The sequence below is a fragment of the Leptosomus discolor genome, chromosome 2 (assembly GCF_034619465.1).
Source record: "Leptosomus discolor isolate bLepDis1 chromosome 2, bLepDis1.hap2, whole genome shotgun sequence".
Taxonomy (NCBI): Eukaryota; Metazoa; Chordata; class Aves; order Leptosomiformes; family Leptosomidae; genus Leptosomus; species Leptosomus discolor.
Genome location: NC_141392.1, coordinates 93927625 through 93945915, shown reverse-complemented (window position 1 = coordinate 93945915; position 18291 = coordinate 93927625). Strand labels below are relative to the sequence as shown.

The window sequence follows — 18291 nt, the reverse complement described above, 5'->3', positions numbered from 1 at the left end:
CCATTTTAAGTGCTTGATTAAATGTGTGGACATACATATGTTCTGTACATACATTGCATGAAATTTTCACATAAAACATCCTAAAAGACGATGTAAGCACAAGGAATTTATTAAGTTGAAAGCAGCATAAATATTTTCATTTTGTTGACTCAACTTATTAAACGTGTGAGACTGAAGAATTATTTTAACATGGATAAAGGACACTATTATTAGAAGTTACTTTCAAAGGGTTTATTCCTTTCAGTTTGAAGGATGGCATGATGTATGATTGGTATTGAAGCATAACCAGAAGGATCATGTTTAGATTGAATGTGGTTTTGTGGCTTATAAACATGAACTCAGATTATTTCAGAAAAAATAGTACAAATTTGATAACAGAGACTGTGATTAGGTTACAGTTGCACAAATGTTATTACTGTGGTTCTTCTTTTTTTGAAGTGTGGAAAAGATTTTTTTTTTTTTTTTCCTTTAAAGTGCGGACACAATTTAAGTGTCTAAATGTCCTGCCATGCTCCTCACTTTCAAAAGAGGAGATCTTTTCCTGAAGGCACTTTCCATAATGTTGTCCATCAGAGCTGGAACTGGAGACATCCTCTAATTGTGTGAGTTCTGGGTTTTCTTTTTTTTTTGTGTGTGTGTGTATGTGCATGGGAGGGGTCTTTGGTTCCCTGCTCCTCCCCCCCCCCAAAAAAAAGAGAAGACTTTCTAAAATGGCATAGTGGCCTTATGCCTTGTCTGTCTCATACCAATTAAAATGCTAGAAGTGCCATCAGCTCTGTATTTGAGGTTCCCATAGGAAGCATGTGTGATGCTACACTCCAGATCTTACAGGTGAAAAGGAACATACTACGTATATGGAAATAAATATATTGTTAGTCCAATTAATGTTTTAGTAACCTTATACTTCAAGTCACTATTCCTGTTATATAATATGTAGTTATAGTCCAAATTAATACACAAGAACCTTTATAATACAGATAATATTGTTACACTGGAAAAAACCCAACACTTCTTTCTCTGTTCCTGTGCTCCTCCTTCCAGTGTTCCTCAGGGTCCTACCCATGGCAGGTTTGGTTTTTCCTGAGCAGAATGGGTGCAGGGAGGTTATGAGAAACTGTCAGCACGTTGAGGCTTTCACTAGGAGGAGCTGATGCTTATGAGGGGGATTTCTCCCCCTGTTTGCTGGGTGGAAGCATGCTGCTGATGCTGTGTCATCCTAGGTGTTTTGGTCAGCATGGGTTAATTTTTGTGGTTTTTTTTTCTTTTTTAACTCAGTCTTGTCATTTGTTTTTTTCACTGGTCCCCAGTTACTCTGTTTTTACTTCCTCTTTGTTGTCTTTATTGCTGTTTTTTTCCTGAATCATGAGGTTGCACTCCTGCAGTGACCCCTGATTGACCACTGTCACTCCTGTGTACAGTCTGGGACCTCTGGAATCATCTCATGTCTGTACTCTCCCACACCACATAGGCAGTTTAGTGCACACGGATAGCTGCTTATTAATACTATAAACTAAAGCTGAACAAAACAACCTTAAGCAATAGTTATCTTGGTTGCTTTCAGAGCTAAAACTAAATCAGCTCAGGCAGGGCCCAGATAAACCCAAATCCAAATTAATAAAGTAAAAATTTAAAAATTACCATGTCTGCAAAGCATTCTTTTTAGCTAAATATTTAGCTGCTTTTTTTTAACTGTTTTAAGGAGATCAAAGTAATTGGTGTCTTGACTGCATTTATTCTGTGTTTAAAGGCCTAAATACATGCTTACAGGACTTTCCTTTATATGCAACTGACATGTAGAATGAGCTATTCTATACTTGTCCTGCTTTTCTATGGAGTTGTGCCTTACCTTTAATATAGTATAGTGAGAAGGCTCTGGGGGGACCTTAGAGCGACCTTCCAATACCTGAGAGGAGCCTATAAGAAGGCAGTGGAAGAACTGTTCGCAAGGGTTTGTAGCAACAGGACGAGGGGTAATGGTTTTAAGCCAGAAAAGGGTAGATTTAGGTTGGACATTAGGAAAAAGTTGTTTAATATGAGGGTGGTGGATCACTGGAACAGGTTGCCCAGAGAGGCAGTGGAAGCCTCATCACTGGAGACACTCAAGGTGAGGCTTGACGGGGCTCTGAGCAACCCATCCTAGTTAGAGATGTTCCTGCTTATTGTAAGGGGCTTGGAGTAGATGACCTTTAGAAGTCCCTTCCAACCCAATACATTCTATGATTTTTTTTTTTTTTCCTGGCTTACAAAAGCAAGTTTTAGTAAATTAACCTTTTCATCCTACTATTTTCTGAAGTGAGGATGGGGGTTCTGCTATTAACATGGAGAGTTGAGCACTATCTCTGTGGCTTTGGACAGGGAATTTGAGTTTCTTAAACATAAATGTTTCTTTCATTCTCCACATCCTGTAATTTAAATTCAACAAGAGAAGATCAACAGTTTTGTTGCCTAGACTCTTATTTTCATTTGCTGAATAGATGTATGTTCGAATTGGGTAGAACTTCCCTTGGTGTGTTTAAATTAAGTTTTGAAGTTTTGGGTAGTAACACCAAAGAAGTTGCTTTGTCAGGGGAGTCCAGTTAAGGTAATTACTGAAATAAGCTCTGGAAATCTTTCTCAGTTCCAGTCAGACAATTATCTACTCCACGTATTATAAAAGCTTATCCTTTATCTTACAAACAAGCAGCCCTCTAGTTTCTTTCTCTTTATGTGGTGCCATATTGAGGCAATTAAATGTACGGTGTGATTGAGCCAACTTTTGGAGCATCTCTTCTCCTAGCCCTACAAACTGTGCAGCCACCTGTGCATGCTTTGAAGTTCAAAGGAATCCAAGAAAGCACCAGTCCAAACTGGGGGCAGTAGAGATGGGGACAGAGATAATCTTGGGTCATGTAGGCACCTGAGCTCTTTCTTATACCCTTCATTAGAATTTTCTAAGTTGTGTCACTCTACTGCAGAAGTATTCAAAATTTAGTCCCCTATCTATGTGTTAAATATTGTAGGGAAAGTATCAACCGATATTGTCCTATTCTTGCTCTACAAGGGAAAAACAAGTGTCCACATAATTAAAAAGCTGACTGTTATACTGCCCCTTTTAAATGGTGTGCTGTACTTTACAGTTGTCCAAGAGCCAAACCTCCATTAGGTGAGACCACCAATGAAATAGTCCCCCTATTTCTTTTTAAGTCAATAGCAAAATTTCCATTGACTTCAATTGAAAGATAACCGGGCCCCAAAGGCTAATTATTAGAAATGGGTTAATGTGTTAGAGGCACTTCTTAAAGAAATTTTATTCTAGAGTATCTGGGTCTAATTTAGAAATATGATTACCAAATGATTTTTTTTTTTTTACATTTTTTTAACTATATTTACAGAATAAACAACTGCTTATTATCTCAAATATATAAGAAAAGAAGGAAATGTGGAACAAATGGGGAGCTATTCAGGCAATCAAAGGCAGATTTCTGCTTTAGCATGAGGAAATCGCACTATAGACTCAATTGACTGTAACTAGGGCCAGGATTCAGTTGCCTGACTGTGGGCATCTAGTGCATCTATTTGAGATGCTCTTTGGGACTTCTTCTTTGGGAACATCTGTGTGTATGGGGCTCACAGTTTTAAGGTGCAGAGTTAAGCAGGTATTGTTTGTTTACACTGTCACCAGTCTCAAAAAACATCTTTTAAATGTCTGTCTGAAGGATCTAATATGTTATACACTTTGCACTATCAGATCTAGAAATAGAAAATTTCTTACTTATTAGTCCTCTTGACTAAATCACTTCAGCTAATGAATAAGGAAGGAAGTAAACTAAATAGGTTGATATTAGCTTGCCATAGTGGAAGCCTGCTAATGCATTTAATATTTTCCAAATAGAGAAGAAGAAAATTAAACAGTAGAGCAGTATATGTGCAAGATTCTGAAAGTGCTGAAAATTAATATGTGACAAAAGTTGTCTGACACTGTATTTTAAATTTTTTGCTTTTTTCCTAGAGCGGCATTTGTATTGCCATCTCCTATGCCCTTTTTGTTTTCAGCACCTACAAAGATTTAGGCTGTAAATTTTATCTTTTATCTCTCAGCTCTTGTCACTCTAAATGTCTCATGTTGTGTGAATCCATCTTTGCTCTCCTTACAAATAAAATGCAAATCATATCCTTGCTGGAGCTGAACACTTAGATAAGTGAAATCAGAATAAATCCTTGGAGGTTAAAACTGAGATTCACTTTCTATTTGAGAAAATCACAGAATCCTACGTTACTTTTTGGCTCTAAAACTGTATATAAAAATATCAGAATTTCAGCTCAAAGAAATACCCTTTTTTTGAATTAGGCTTTTTAGATGTTTTTTGTAGTGGTTGTTTCAGGCCACAGAAGATGACAAGAATAATTGAACAGCAGATACTCTGGATTTTGAATTTTTTCCTTTTTTTAATGGTGTCCTGTTGGAATTTGTAGGAGTCAAATATTTGTGATTTAAGATGAAGGGTCAAAACCAGTGGAGAATGCCAACAGAGGCAGGGTGAGCTCTGCGAGGCATCTGGGAAATTTGCTGGTGATGCCAGTCACAATAGCAGAGTTGACAAGAGGATGGTGGCCACGATGCCTCACCACTGCTGAAGAGCATGCACAAGGAGGAGCGAGAGAGCTATTCATAGCATTGGCAGCTATGACACCATGAGCAATAAACAGCAGTGTTCCACTTCAGTCAAGAATTCAAAAGTCTTTTCATGAACTTAATTAAGAAATTTTCCTGACAGCAGGGACATACTAATTGTCTGTTGCATCCTCGAAGAAGGAAATCAAAAGAGCTCTACTGAAATTCAGGATTTGCAAGCAATCAACTTTCCTACCTGCCAACATCTGAAAGCTAAAAATAGGAAGTAGAGTGAAGAAATGATTTCAGAATTGTTTCCAAGGAATTTCCCCTGACTGAAGATTTTGGGATTTAGCTAAGGGACATTAATAGAAGAAAATAAAGATACAGCATTCAGAAGCATTTTGCTGCAATTAATGGATTTTTTTTTTTTTTTGTGAAAGTAAGATAAGGCTTAGTTTTTTAAATTCTGCTATGATTCACATTACCTAGAGTTTTTCGACAGGAGGAGTGGAGAATCACAGATGGTAGGGGTTGGAAGGGCCCTCTGGAGATCATCTAGTCCGACACCCTACTAAAGCAGGCTCACCTACAGCAGGTTGCACAGGATCGTGTCCAAGTGGATTTTGAATATCTTCAGAGAAGGAGACTCCACAATCTCCCTGGGCAGCCTGTTCCAGTGCTCTGTCACCCTCAAAGTCAGGAAGTTTTTCATCATGTTCGGGTGGAGCTTCCCATGCTCCAGTTTGTGTCCATTGCCCCTTGTCCTGTCACTGGGCACCACTGAAAAGAGTCTGGCCCCATCCCCTTGACACTCACCTTTAGGTATTTTATGGGCATTGATAAGATCCCCTCTCAGTTTTCTCTTCTCCAAGCTAAATTGCTCCAGGCCTCTCAGCCTTTCCTTGTAAGAGAGATACTCCAGTCCCCTTATCCTCTTCACAGCACACTGCTGGACTCTTTCCAGTTATGTTAGACTAGTGAGAGACTTGGTTCTTAAGGAGGGACAGCTGACTTTTTTTTTTTTTCATGACAAGAAGGTATTTTCTATGAATTTGAAGTTTTCAGTAGTACAAATGATCAAGGAAAAACCACACACCTGAATGGCCAAAAGAATGAATTTTTTTTTTTTTCTTAAGAAATTGATTGCCATCATTGTGATTAAATACTCATGTAGGACTCTTCATCTCTAACTATTAGGTGTCATGAAAATGCAAGTTAATTTTTGTATTAAAAATTTCAAATGTGCTTACTAAGAACTGCAGGAAAGATTTTAAGTAGTTCTTTGTAGACACTACAAAGAAGAAAATAGGGCAATATTTTTAGTATTTTTCAGTGATGAAAGGACTAGTGTAAACTTTGCTTACATTCAACGTATCTTGTCAAGTTTAATGTGGAGTATCTTCCAGGGAAGGTGATGTTTTACCTGGCTAGTTAGCTGAGTAACATAGGAATGATGCAGCTCCGGTTGCCTCTACTCATCTGTCATTATTCCTTATAAACATGGATACAAACTGTTTAGAATGATAAACTATGAAATACAGAGTGTTGGTAAGGGATACCAAAGAAATAAGGAAAAAATCCAGATCAGCAGGCAGTAAGAGTTTCTTCAGGAAATTTATTTTAGACAGAAGATATCTTAGGGAAGATACTGGCCCATTTTCAGATGGGCATACTAGCACTGCTAGTATGTACAAAAAGTGAGACCATTAGTTAAATATTTCTGTTTGTACATGGAAAAAAATGGAGAAGTATATTTTCATCCTATGAGGACAAGAAGTCATTTCCCACTTTGACAGTAACCAAAGAAATCTTGAAACAACACCTGCTTTGGATAAATATTTAAAAACACATAGCCCTTAATTACTTGTGCCGAAGAAGATTGAAAGATTTGACTGCAGAAGTCTCTGGTTGACTGATGCTCTTTTTTTTTTTTTTTGTTTGCTAAATTTTGACAATTAGGAAAATTCTGTAAATTTGAGACTCCTGACGTAGAGCCAGTATTCAAAGGGGGCACTCAGGTGACCAATGAGGCTGTTGGGCCATTAAGTCTGATGTTCATCCTTGGCATTTGTAATACATCATTTGGAAAATGGGTAAAGGAAGGATGCAGTTCTTAGGGCATTATGTTTTTAAAGCTTGTTGAAAGGTCGCAAAAGGCTCAGTTAAGAGCTACAATAATGTTTCAGATGCTGGAGAAACTACTTTGCAGTGGAGGATTTAGAGATCTCAATCTGTTTAGTTTATCACGCAGGAGATCAAGAGGTGACTTGATTATAAAGTGTAAATACTTTCATACACACACAGTATCCACCACTAAAAGCTTTTTTTTTTTTTTTTTAATCTAGTGGTGAAAGGCAGAATAAGCACTGAGGGGTGGCAGTTGAAGTGACTGTCCTTGCAAGCAGGGCATGCATCTTTAATGGTGAGGGTGATTCACCTGGGAGGTACTGATCTCTCAGTATTCTCTGAACAAGACTTGCTTCTTATCTTAAAGTTAATGCATTATACAGCTTCAGATCCCATCAACACAATGTTACACACTTCCTGAACTCCAGAACTTAGATAATTTGTGGGTTGGTTTTTTGTTGTTGTTGTTTGATTTCTTTCTTTTCTTTTTCTTGTCCTTTTTTCTTCTTCCCAAGGAAGGACAGAAAGGGCCATTTTCAAACCTGTTTACTGGAGCTAGAACTGAAGTTTTTGATGTCAGCATGTTGCAGGGATGTTAATGGGCTCATATTGTACATCTTTCTAAGTCAGGAGCAGTTTTCTAAAGGAACTTATTGACCTGTTTTATGGTGTAGTGAAGACAACTTACTTAGACCTACTGCTTTAATGTATTTCATTGTATGTGCTGCTAATATTTCCAATATAATGGTTGCAACCAGTCCACTGTTTCTCACTCATCAGTTGCACATGCCACCAGTCATAACTCCTTGGTAATCAACTAGGTACTGATGCAAAGTGTGCAAAGCTATGCTTCCACACTTCTCCAGGCTAAAATAGTAATCTTTCAAGTTTCCTAACAGTGTAATGGTTTGGCTGAAGAATGTGTAGGAAACACCGAATTATCCCCCAGGTGACTTGACCTAAAAAAATGACATAAAATAGGATACCTAGTGGATTTTGGTTCAAACTTCATATCTAGCGACCTTTTCATAGAATGATAGAATCACAGAATGGTTTGGGTTGGAAGGGACCTTAAAGCTTACCTAGTTCCAAACCTCCTGCCATGGGCAGGGACACCTTCTACTAGGTCAAGTTGCTCAAAGCATCATTTGAGATCATAGAATCATTCAGGTTGGAAAAGACCTTTGAGATCATCGAGTCCAACCATCAACCCTACTCTACCAAGTACACCCCTAAACCATATCTCCAAGCACCACATCTAAACAACCTTTAAACACATTAAGGGAAGGTGAATCAAACACCTCCCTGGGCAGCCTATTCCAATGCCTGACAACCCTTTCAGTGGAAAATTTTTTCCTAATGTCAAGCCTATACCTACCCTGGTGCAGCTTGAGTCTGTTCCCTCTTGTTCCATCATTAATTACCTGTGAGAAGAGACCCGCACCTACCTCTCTACAGTATCCTCTCAGGTAGCTGTAGAGAGCAATAAGGTCTCCCCTCAGCCTCCTTTTCTTAAGACTAAATAGCCCCAGTTCCCTCTGCTTCCTGTCATCTATTTTGGTCTTCTAATGACCTGTGACATAAATTACAATATCAGTGGCAGTGAGCACAGGCAGTTAAACTAGTTACAAAAAAAATTAAAAATCTCCTACATCTCAGTCCTCATCACAGAATAACAAAGACCTATCTGTCCTTCAGTGTACCATAACCTTAGTCAAGTTGTCTTAAAAGTGTTTGAGACAGCATTTCACACTAGTGCAATCCTAGCAGGATGTTTTCTCTCTACTATTTTTTGAATATACGCGTAATATTGGGTGTGCTAGCATATTATTTTGATAATCCTAGCAATTTATTGAGAGAAATAAAAGGTGAGAGTTGCTGCTGCCCAGAAATACTTACTCCTTGTCTATTTTCAGGTAGGAAAAGTATTACCTTTCATCAAGCAAGCCTGATTTGTTGTGCGCCATCATTCAATGTGACAAATTTGTCTGGCAAATTGCACCTAACTTCCTACCTTTTGGGAAGCTGGCAGATATGAGGCCACATTAGTGACATGGCTGGATGATGTCAGTGTTCTGGGCCCAGCTCACCTCTTTGCTGTTTTGGCTTTAGACCAAGGCATGGTGCAATGCACAGATGGCTTGGTAGGTGATTTTCTTTGAAACATAGAAAAAGTCTCAGTATTTGTACTTTTGGCCAGGAATTTTCTTGAAGCGTCAGATTTTCACTTCTACTTCAGAAATGCATTGGTGGCTGCTGGGGTTATAACTGATGGAAAGAAATTTTTAGTTATTCTGTTTGGAAGGAAAGAGCTGATAAGAAATCGTAATCCTTTGTTTTGAAGGATCTCATTCTAGGTACCCATACAGCTTTACTCTTCATCATTCTTTTAGAGACTATTGTATAACGTGCTGGAAAAAATGTCACTTAGGCACTCTTGATACACAGCTTTGGATTTTACATCATGTACCCCAAGTAAAGGGAGGGAGTGCCTTTTAAAAAGCATAACAGAACAAGACTACGAAATAGTGGTCTTGTTCTATGGCTGTTCCCTGTGGTCATGAAAAATCTGTGGATTTGGCAGAAGGACAAGTCAGTGATCATGAAAACCACAAGAACTCTGCTTAGATGAGCAGAGACTGCTGGCTCAAGCAATAAGAAATCGTGATGTAAAAGAATGATATTCTTCCTTCATAACTAGCTCCACCTGCAAATCCATTTTAGGTTAAGAAAATAGTGATCTATGACAGGAGCTGAATCCTTACAGCTTTTGGCTCTCTAAATGTCTAGCCAAGGGGAACGAAATACCTTTTTCTGCTAGAGAATAGGTAGGAGACTAATGCTGTGGTTAGATCCAAGTATGCTGGAACAAATACTGACTTGGTCACTTGAAAAAGTTATCAGTGCTTTTTTTCCATGGACACAGCTACACTGTGAGTGTCAGATTTGTAACTGAAGCCTTCTGTGGCAATGGACAAAATTTTCTGGAGGCCTGACCTTAATGCACATCATGGCTTACTAACCTGTAGACTCCGGTGGTGGTGAAAAATGATCAGAGAGCCTGAAGCTCTGGGAGTGCACGTTGCTTAGTGGGCTGTTGTGAGTACCACTGTAGAACAGCAGAAAAATATTAACCAAGGAAAACCTTTGGAGAAATGTCTCTCTGGCAGATTTATAGGTATTTCAGGGTAGCAGGCAGAATCATAAAACAAGTTAGTAGACTTTGTGGAGTGTTTCCCAAAGGATGCCCACTGGTGTTATTTAAGATGATATTGGTTTGAAATGAGCCCTAGGGGTTTTCTGTCAGGACTTGAATGGGTACTGGGTTGGCAGAAGCTTTTCTTCTCTTAAAATCAAACGTATAACTAGTATGGCTCCTCAGGAGAGAATCCTAGTGGGTCTGCTAGATGTGATTAACAAGCACATGGCTACTGAAGAATCCCCTCTTGGTGTCCTTCTGCTGTGTTGTCTATATGACAATTTTCCAATACATATTATTAAAGGAATAAAATACATATTTTGATATATTAGCAGTACTGAACTGTGTGGACTAAATTTCTTTATGGGAATGTCTTTTTTGAAAGAGTTTGGGCATAAATAGTAAGCTTGGGAATTAATCAAGCTGTTGATAGAAAACAGGAAGGAAAGGAGAAGAAAACCTGAAATTGGATGTCATGGTTTTCTATAGGCCTTGCTGTGGAGGTTTAGATCAAAGGAAAAATAGTTTATACTAATTTTGGGCTCATAATTTCTACTCAACAACTTCATCAGATAAGAGTTTTGCAGAAAAAATATTTATGAACACTGATTTAATTCTTAGCTTGTACAGTCTCAGTGAGCATCAAGAAGCAAGAATGCTCACCACAAAAGAGACTTCATTTTTCTACTGAGAATAATTTCAAGCTGAAGACAATTTTCTTAAAGCAGTTATGAACAGTCATATTTTGGGGAAAAATAGGTAGTAAAAATGTAGAGAGCGTGCTCTGGGTTTTCTTTCACAGAATATTCTTGAGAACATTTAACTTCAGTACAGAGTACATTAAAAGAAGGAATTAAAATAAATCACATATGAAAAGCCTTGAAATTTTTAATTTTAACATGTGCTGTGCTTAAAACATAAAATAAAACCAGTTAATGTTCTCCCTTTTAAAATTTCTAATTCACTAAAATGCCATATGCTTTTCATTTGTGTTTACTTTGGCATCCAGAAGAATGAAGAGAATTAAATAATGCTGGAGACAAGCTTAATCATTATCTTGCGTTCAAGCACTTTGATGGTATATTTAAAATAGATGTGTGAGCCTTTTTTGTTCCTTGTAATATGGAAATTATAAAGGAAGGTGAACAGGATGATAAATTAGAGATGCTCTCAGTGAGGCTGTTAAATTATTTTTAGGTAGAAGACATACTGTACACACTGAGCCTCAGCTGAATATAATTAATTTGAAGCGTTATCACTGTTGTGCTTGCAGTCCTATTGTAATTTTTTTTCCAGTTCTGCATCTTGCTGGCTCCTATCACACCCCTCACTGTGAGATCTTTTCCTGTTTTGCACGTGTCCTGTTTGTTACCACCATATGGTAGTTAGAATTTCAGTAGCTTTGCTCTGTTTACAGACCACTGTGCTTTGTCATATTTTTGCTGCTCACCCTGTATTGCCATCTGATACCTATCATCTGTTTAACACATTGGATGCCAAAAATACTCAGATTTTTTTTTCAAATACATGTGTGAGAGAGACTGTTTCAGAAAGCGGTTTTAATAAACATTGCTCCAAAGTAATTTCCTGTTATGTTGAACCTGTACCCACGTCTCTCAACTTTCCAAACTTTTTAACAGGTGCCAGCTGACTGAAGGGATATACTGCAGCACTGGGGATTTAATTTTTTTTTTTCCTGCTTGTGTGCATTGCACTGTCAGTAGCAGACCATAATGTGTTTATACATCTTTTCCCACTGTGTGATTGTAACAGAAACAATATTCTCAGAGTATAGCAGGGCCTGTTCTTAGCCTGGTTGCTAATTGCAACTTTATTAGGGTTGCAAAGTAACTGTTTTTGAAACTGGTTTGACAGATAAAATACATTATGATTTGCAAGTGTTAGCATTAGTGATGGCTTATGCCATTTTAATCCAGCACTTCAATCTGTTGTGATACACCAAAAAATCAGTTCATCCGCTGTCCCAACATAAATTTTGGGGGCAGGGGAACAGATAGTATGAAAAATGATTGTATTGCTGAATTAGAGGTAGAGGGACCTGTGGCAGCATTTGGGGTATTAGACATGATGAATTTTTCATTCAGTACGTTTTTTAAGATGCAAAAATCTCGACTTGCCATGTGCTCATAAGCTTAAATTTTAGAAGAGGTGCTCATAAGCCTCTGTTATGGTTTCTTGATGGGGGCAAAGAACAACAGCAATTCATGAGCTGTGTACCCATAGCGAAGCCATGTCATTCTGTATTCATCTTCTACCAGCCTCCCTGGATATTCCTGTTCATGGGATTTTCCAAACTGATTTAACAGCTTAAAAGTGCAAGTCCATACAGGACCAACTGCCTATAAATGGTAGCTATCTCTTAAGATTTTGGGTGGTCCCATCTGATGGGCAGTTGTTCTGCTCTCCGCTGACTTGGATTGTCTCTTGGTTGATCAGGACAAATTCTGCCTGGGTTATGTGGTTCATCCAGCTGAATGTAGCGATGCTACTAATTAATATTGTTCAGTTGGATAAATTTGCTTCTTTTTTATTTTCTTTCTCATGTACTGCTTCATTAATATGTCTAGTGGTTAGTAGTTCTGTATTCAGAATAAGAGAGCTAAATAATGGTACCTGTGTTTGTAATTTTGTGCATGTGCAAATTTGTGCCTTGCTTTTATAACCTTTGCCTTAAGATTTTAATTAATCTTGTTTTTTTTCCCCTTTCCAGTCCTTAAATTGAGCTTTTCTACTGTAACCTGCCCCCCCTTCAGGCTTTTTGCACTTTGTTTTGTGTGACTTTCAGTTATTCTCCATGGTGTGGCTGGTCGGTTACGATGTGATGACCATCCTTAGAAAAAAACATGCCCACAGTAGCATATTATGTGATTCAGTAAATTAATTCTATACATTGAGGAGAACATTTAATTTTCTTCTGCTTCACTCTGAAAACAGATTAGGTTTTTTGGTTCACAAAAATATGATTTTGGTGAAGTTTAGCTTAGATGATATTTGTATTCCATAATGAAATGAAGCTGATGTTTTTGAAGAGAAAATAAATCAAGTTATTCTTTACTCATTGATTTAATGTATTGTAAGTGACATGAGCTGGCAGAGCTACTTCACAAAATAGTATTTTGCTGGAGAAATTTCCTATGGGGCTCAGAATGCTGCTCCAAGGATCATTTTGTGCTTCTTTCAGTGAAGTAGTGGCATTAAAGTGTTGTTATGCCATCACGAGCTTACAGGTCAGCTCATTAGGAGACACGTTTTATATGTCTTTTATACATGTGGAAGAGAGTGTGGTGCTGGGTTAGATTCAGTAATGTTTAAGTAAATGAGGAAAATGAAGACATCACATAGACAGTTGATAAGCAAAAACATGATCCAGTACCTGAAATATTCCGCTTTTTATGGCCTGTTATGAAACTAGAGATGAAATGGCCTATTATGAAACTTCTTGCTTATTAGCTAGCAAAGCAACAATAAATAAAAAAAGCTAAACCCTACCCAGGATTGAGTAGCACAGTTTTTATACCGATTTTAAAGTGGTTATATTCTATTGGTATTTCGAGTTTTTCTTTCCCTACTTTTTTTTACAGTTGTTGGTTCAGTGGGACTCATATCAGCAACAAAAAATTAACCGAGTGATTTGGTACTCATTCTCTGCATTAGTGGTCTTTGCCTTCTCACCTGCTAATCAGTGCTCTTGATTCTCAAGCATGTTGAAGAACACTTGTTTTACGAATGGTGTTGTTTCATGTTGCTCTGAGATAATTCAGAGCTGTTGATTTGTCTGGGGAAGACAGTTAGTAGTTTCCCTCTGCATTTGGTGAAACTTTCTTTAAGGAACTTTCCAGCTGTCTTTTTTAGAAGGTTTTGTAAAAGGAGCTTGTGCCTAACACATTCATGGCTTATTTGTTTAATAAGCAACCGTGTATGAAAATTACTTTTATCTGCAAATGCAGTAATGTAAAAGGACATGCCTGGTAATCTTGCAAATGGTACTAGCATGGCTGGGTATCTCTGGGATCTTTGCTTTCTGCCATGCACCTGCACTAAAACAGTTGATCTGTTGTTCTATATAAAGAAAACACAGAGAATGAAAACATTTCACTGAAAGAAAAGGGACAAATTAACCTTAGTTAATTGCCTTTAATATTTTTATCATTCTCCTCTTGGTGTCAGAGTAAGCCCTTATTTCATAATTATGAGTAACCCTTGCATAAAACTTACTTAAATTTTTAAAATGTATCTCATTTATTGGTTGAATAGAAGTTTGTCTCTAAAATAGCTGGGAAAAGAAGAGAGGACTCTTGATCTCAATTCCCAGTTTAGCAGGGGCTAAATTGTAAGGGTGCTGTGAATTGCAGAGGTGCTAGAAGATTGTCTCCTTGTAGTTTGATAATGCAAGTAAGCAGCAGGTAGCAGAAAATTTCTCAAGTCTCTTTATGCAGTGGATCTTATGGAAACTGTTGATCTGACAAATTTTAGAGAACTGAATTTCATTTTTAAAACAAACTCTGTGGCAAATATTGTGATTTTGATTTCAATAAGAAAAGCCTTTTTTTCCAAGAGGCACATATCCCAGTTAACGTCATACAAACAATATTAAGTTTTCACCTTGAAAAACTCTAGGACTTTATTTCTCAAAGTACTTGATTTTGACAGTGCAGTTGCAAGAGCAGCTCAAGCTAGCACTTCTGCTGCAATATGGTTTTATCACTCATTTCCTCAGCTTCTGATTCTGCTGCCTTTTTTTTTTTTTTTTTCAAATCCGTAAGTGTTAAAGTGACTGTGTGGGCTCAGATTTTTTTTTCCCTTCGTTCGTGTCTAACCCCATTCAGTTTCCTGTACTGGTTCATTGTGTGGTTGCATGGATATTGCTGTCCCTCAGTCATTATGGCTGGTTTTCCTGCCACAGGTTTTGTGTGAATGCTGCAAGTAAAGTACATGCATTTCCTTCTGCAGTTTTGATGCATGAGTAGTTAGAGCAATCTTTAAAAAGCTGAATATATTTATAGGTCATGTGTTTATTAGGTAGATAATGCTTGGCCCTGAATGTTTGTTTTAACGATTTAGTAAGAGAGGGACTGTAACAATGATATTTCCATAACTTTTAAAATGGTTGCATTTGGTAAAATTCAGGCTGCTAACAGCATTACGTGTATGAACTCATGAAACTTTTTGAACTTGGTGACAACTCTTCGGAGCAAACCAGCTGCTCTCCTGCTGCACCGTCTGTGTTAGGAGAGCTGAGTGGTGAAGAAATTCAAGGGGAAAGTACAGCAGAGCTGTGATGATTACATGAGATGACCAATATTGGTGAGGTTGTCCACAGAGATAAGAGGTGTATAAAAATGCCCATACTGGTTAAGACCAAAGGACAAGGCATTGACACATTGCGGGGCGTTCTCACCACTCTTCTGCTGGCTCTGGCCAAACTGTCTGTCTGCATCATTGGGGAGAGGAACCCTGACAGAGAGGATCTTGGTGACTTTGGGGCCTCCAACATCCTACCATGTCTCTGGACAGAATACTGTTTGAGTAGTGTGCTGACTGTGGAGGTCTTCAAGGTATTCTGCTTGGTGTTCCCTGTGATTAACTGTTTTTACAGTTGATGCTTTTTCTCTTAAGCCCTCCCGTATCTCTCTCTCTCTTTTTAAAAAATCCTTTGACTCCCATGATTGTTTTCCCAGTTTTGTGGTGGTGTTGAAAGTGTTTAGCTCCATCACCCTTCTTTAGGTGATGTTAGGGCTGGAGAATCAACTGTTCTATTGGGGCTGCTCAGGGAAGTGTAAAAGTGTAAGGCAAGTGAGTAGACATGTCTCCTCTCTGCATGATACCACTTCATGTACCTTTATATTTTAACAAAGCGCTGAATTGACTGTATTAGGGTACAGGAACCTGCTCGCCTGGGAAGCTGGCAGTAGTGGGATGAGAGAGGAGTCTAACCCGTGGGACTGATGATGAGTAAGTGAAGTTCAAACAATAGCTGGAAGGGCAGATGCTATAGTTAAAATAGGATGGTAAAAGAAGTAGAAGGGTTGAACATTTAGCAAATACGGCATGGTTTCTGCAGTGCAGTACAAGGTCAGTTGCTGCCCTAAGGCACAGAGGCAGCCTGCATGTTAGAAGCATGCTGCACTCTGTTCCAGGAGACCAAAGTTAAAGCGTGTTGGACCACAACTTGTCATTTCCTTGTCTTCAAAAAATAAAGTTTTGTTGAATTTAATGTTCAGATGTGAGTGAAGAAACCGTTGAGGACTACGGTTGTTGCTTGCAGTTTATACAACAGCTGTTTCCAATGGGCTTGGGGACAAATTTTTATGAATAGTGTGGAACTATGTGCGACCTCAGTCACCTGATGAGCCTTATGTCACCAAATTTGGGCAGTGTAGTTATTTGTGGGCAGTGTAATTAAAAATCTTACTTGGATAATACTAACAAGTTGTGATATTAGTGGGTCTATATCCTTTTCCTATTTGTGGAAGATGGGGGAGCGAGTAGCTCTTTGCCACCATTTCCCACTCACCATCCCATTTCTATTCTTTTAACTCATTAACATTTTCGAAGTCATTAATACTAACTCTCTTGCTTGTACTTACATCTTAAGCATGAGAAGCTTTATGTGAAAACTGGTCTCACGGCTGGTTGAAAATGCTGGACTTCTGCTTCTGTGACATCTTCTGCAAGGCTCTCATTCTTGAAGACAGTCAGCTGGAGCCTCTTCCACTGTGGTGTAATTTCCAGCACTTACAGTTGCCTCTCCACCTCGGAGAGATGGATCATATCTTTTGTCTGTTTTTCTTATATTCTGGATTTGTGTTGCTGTTTCAGTGTTTTTCATGCTTGTGCTGTGACCTAGAGGTCTTCCTTCTTGTTTTTGTGCAAGCCAACTGGGTCATCATGAACAAGGCTCATGCTCTGCCCTAGGAGAATGTGTTTCCAGATCCCAGCTCATAACAATAGGGTGGAAGGGCTTACACCTCCTTAAAAAGGCCAAGGAAGGGGGCACAGAGGTTCCCAAAAGTACAGGGGCTCTAGGTCCTGAAATGTAGTTGGGATGGAGCGGTACTGGGTGGAAAGGTGGTGTCTCCCTCCTCTCTGTCTTGTTCCAACTTTTTTTATGCCTCTTAAAAGCTTTGAATTCCAAATAATTCTTAATAATTTTCATTCCAAAAAATAATCAAATGATTTAGCAGTGGTATTGGTTTTCATATTTTTATGAACTCAGAATACAAATTTAATGGAAAAAAAGTTGATTTATTTGCATTTTTCATAAAAGCCATGGCATAAGAATGTATGTTTTTAAACAAAGAAGGGATAATAATTGATTTTTTTTTTTTTTCTGCAGAAGGCTTTGATTCCTTCAGTACTGAATATATCTCAGCATGTAAATGCTTTTTAATACATGACATACACAGTTTATTTCTGAATTCCTCAGCTATGCCTTTTTTAGTACTGTTATGCGTTGTTTGCTTAGCTATCTGGTTTCTCTTTTATACCTCAGAAAGGGTAACGGTCATTTGGGAGTAACTGTGGGAAGCTGGAATGTAAATTCCTTATTGTAGGTACTGCACATTTCTGACTCACAGTTCTTCAGTTGTGTAAGGAGGAAGTCTGCTTGTGGGCTGTGGTTATTTTTAAAAAACCAAACAGAAGTATTTGAGAATAAAGTTTTCCAGTAACCTACATTAGGGAACTTCCAGGAAGCTGAAAAATAACATTTTATGCAAGTTATTTAATGAGCTCATTTATATGCTTGCAGGCAACCTGCTGTTAGTAAAATGTTAGCATGAAAATGACTGTTACTGCTAGTGAAAAGGCACCAGATAAGAACTCCGTGGATAAAGCTGCAGTCCACACTGCTTTCCTAGTGTGCCTCTGCTCCGATGTGATGTGGAGAGGGCTTTTCTAACCAAGGTGGGACTTTTTTGCCTTAGCCTCCACAGTCTTGTTAGGATGCTGACACTGTGTGTACCTGATAAGAGGTTATATGAGGGAACTGGAATTAAGATGACTTGTATAGAGGCAAAAGTATCTGTTACATGTGAACAACTTTTAATTCCAGCAGTCGTGGCCAGGTCTAAACTCCTATGTAAAGTCTATAAGTGAAACCGTCATCTTGGTCAAATTGAACTTTATCATGAGTGTCATAATGAAGTGCTTTATGGTTGTGCTGCTCCTGGTTACTAGTGTCATGGGCATATAGGAAAATACCAAGATTCATTAAAAACACTTTGTCCCTCATGGAAGTGTGGAATAGTATATTGCCTGAGGGTCAGAAACCAAAAAGTAAACAACTAGAATCACAAAATGATTAAAAGAAATAAACCCAGTAACTTAATGAATTTCTGAATCATGTTGG

General features: G+C 38.2%; 1 protein-coding gene across 3 annotated transcripts in view; it reads left to right on the top strand.

The window, feature by feature from the left end:
- RIMS1 (regulating synaptic membrane exocytosis 1) overlaps positions 1–18291 on the top strand; it is a 339793-nt gene that overhangs the window by 97525 nt on the left and 223977 nt on the right. The window lies entirely within an intron of this gene.